The 3,217-nt window shown below is 39.9% G+C and overlaps 1 protein-coding gene across 1 annotated transcript in view; it reads left to right on the forward strand.

Annotated features, from left to right (window-relative positions):
• The window catches only part of FAM227B (family with sequence similarity 227 member B), a 318,111-nt gene that overhangs the window by 55,469 nt on the left and 259,425 nt on the right, over nucleotides 1-3,217 (forward strand). The window lies entirely within an intron of this gene.

Below are 3,217 nucleotides of genomic sequence, written 5' to 3' on the forward strand. Positions count from 1 at the left end.
GCAAGTGTCTTAGCCACTATGCTACCAGAGCTCCCAATTTATTCTTAGTTGTCTTAAATTTGTATTATTAATGTCAGTGGGATATTTTTTCTATTATGCTATGAAATGATTGTCTTAGTTTCCTAATGCTGTTTATAGAACAGAAATCTGTTTTCTCACAGTTTAGGAGGCTAGAATTCTGTCAGTTCTAGGGAAAGATCCTTGTCAGTCAGTAGCCAGGGAGTACTTTGATTGCATTTGTCTTCCCCAGTATGTGCTTATGCAGTCTGTGTCTAATCTGCCCTTTTTATAACTAACTCAGAGGTGATAAGTGGTGTAGTAGTTAAGGCATTTGGCTGCTAATCAAAAGGTCAATGGTTCAAACCTACCAGGCACTCCACAGAAGAAAGATGAAGCAGTCTGCTTCTGTAAAGATTTACAGCCTTGGAAACCCAGTGGGTTCACTATGAGTCAGAATCAACTCCATGGCAGTGAGTTTGGCTTGGTGTTACACCGATATGACCTCACTAGCATAACAAATAAAATCTTATTCTCGAATGGGATTACATCCACAAATAGATGAATTAATATTCCGACAGATATATTTTGGGAGGGCACAGTTTTATCCGTAACAGTAGGTTATTATTGGTATATAGGAAGTTATTGTTGCTATATGTATATTATTAAACATCGTTGTGGCCTTTCTCATCTTGTCTCTAACTTTGATAAAGTGGATGGTAGTACTTTCTATTAAATATAATTTCAAATGATTAGACAGCTATCTTTTAGCAGGCTAGATTGCCCAACCTTCCTTCCAAGGAGTGGCTGGTGGGTTTGAACTACCAGCCATCTGGTTAGCAGTCAAGTGCCTTAGGCACTATGCCACCAGAGCTCCTTGATAGCTTTTTAGATGCTTATATTATTAAGATATACTTTTTGGTCCTTGTGTACTTTTGATACATTACTGGATTTGATTTTCTGTTGTTTATTGGATTTTTATGTTACTGTTACTTCTCTTCTTAAAAATGTCCAGTGTTTCTTTGCTTCCTTCAGAAGAAAGCTAGGACTTTGAATTAATATTAATATCTCTCTAAATCTGACTCCATCTTTATTAACCAATTGTGTCTGCTTCTCTCAAGCATGTAGCCTTCTTTCTAATCATAGTTCATCTCATTTTCCCCTAAATAGCCTTTTTCATGCCTTTGCAATTTTTTAATGTCAATAATCTGATAATCTTTCTGTTAGCAAGCTGTTACCATCCTTTCAAATTTGTTTCACGTGCCCTCTCATCTATAATGCATGCTTATGTGTGTGTAAAACTTGCCTATAAACTTTGTTATCTCTCAAGGAGATGAGTATGTAGAAATTACTAAATACCACATATACACCAGCATGTCTAGATGGTAAAAAAAAAACTAATGTAGAGAGAGGGTTTATGTTTTCTAACATGAGATATGGCACCCAGATTCCTCTTCAAGGAAGAAACTGTCGCTCTAGCTGCTAAGACTGGTGTTAGGACGCACCCATCAGCTGTCAGACTCTTCATGGGTTGGGTTGCCTCAGCCAAATAGAACATTCTTTCCCAAGGACATGCCCTTTCAGGAACCATCTACATCTAGTGCCTTATGGAAGTATGGATAGAAGGGACTGGCCATTTCCGCCCTGTGCAGGACAACTCTGACAGGCCCTTTCAGCTCCAGAGTTCCTCTAGGGGTCTGCTGAGGCTATTGAGCCTGTATCATAGTTGACTTCTCTAACTGTCCAATCTTACCTCTCTTCTGTTCTACAAGTATTGATCCCAAGAGCACCCTCTAATAAACATTCTGAACACTAAACTCTACCTCAGAGAACTCAAACTGCAACAAGTATTTTGTTTATGTTTCTGTTACAGCCCTTATATATTTGTTTTGTTTGTGTATATGATTTCCCCCACCCTTTGAAATATGACTAGCTTGAAAGTAAGGACCATTCTGGTATTCCTAGCATATAACAAAGCATTTAAGCCTTAGTAGGATTTTTTTTTCAGCAATATAATTTTATTAATATGAATTATTTTTTAAGCCTTAGTAGGATGTTAATATGTATATTTTACTTAACTGAAAAAATTTTGAAATATCAAAATTATTTAGAGTTTTAAAAACTTTGTTTTCTAGCTTTCAGATGATATGGAGACAAAGAAGAATGTTGAGGTATTTAAAATTTATGTTCTGCAAGATAGCATATCAAAATTATTATGATGGGTTATAAGAATGTTTAATACAGAGACAGCTATAGACATTTGTAGAGATTTCAAAGGACAAAGAGTTGGCAGTAGGTATAGAAGCTTTCTCTTTCTATCAAATCCATTTCTTTATTGAATAGCTAAGCTTTCTGATCATTTGAGTATATGTCAAACTTAGTTCTCAAATATGATTTTGTTATGTTTTTTGATTTGGCATATGACTATACCAGTTGTCTTAATTCCAGAGAAGCAGAAAATGGTGGCATAGTTTCTAAGGCATTTGACTGTTAACCAGAAGGCTGGCAGTTCAAACCCCCACCAGCTACTCCTCAGAAGGAAGGTTGGGCAATCTACTTCTGTACTGATACTGCCTCAGAAACCCAAGGAGGGGTAGCTATGAGTTGGATCCAACTCAACAGCAGTGAGTTTGGTTTTTTTTTAGGTAAGATAAGTCAGCCCCAGGGTTACAGGTGAGGAGAGACAACTCAGGGATGCCCGGAGTAGCAAGTGGAAAGAGCAGGAGAAAGGGGATTAAAAGCCAGGAAGCCAGAGAGAAGAGCAGTCAGTCGAAGGGATTAGGTGAGGAGAGGCAACTCAGGCCCACCCAGAGTAGCAGGCCGAAGAACAGAAGAAAGGGGATAAAAAGCCAGGAACCCGGACAGAAGAGCATTCAGCCCCAGGGTTACAGGTGAGGAGAGACAACACAGGGATGCCCGAAGTAGCAAGCGGGAAGAGCAGGAAAAAGGGGATTAAAAGCCAGGAAGCCAGAGAGAAGAGCAATCAGCCAAAGGGATTGGGTGAGGAGAGGCAACTCAGGCCCGCCCAGAGTAGCAGGCCAGAAGATCAGGAGAAAGGGGATAAAAAGCCAGGAACTCGGACAGAGGAGCAGTCAGCCCCAGGGACAACTCAGGGACGCACAAAACAGCAGGGCAGAAGAGCAGGAGAAAGGGGATTAAAAGCCAGGAAGCCAGACAGAGGAACAGTCAGCCACAGGGACCCAGGTGGGGGTGATACGAG

This window comes from Orycteropus afer, unplaced genomic scaffold, assembly GCF_000298275.1.
Source record: "Orycteropus afer afer isolate SDZICR_OR568_19922 unplaced genomic scaffold, OryAfe1.0 scaffold00026, whole genome shotgun sequence".
Lineage (NCBI taxonomy): Eukaryota > Metazoa > Chordata > Mammalia > Tubulidentata > Orycteropodidae > Orycteropus > Orycteropus afer.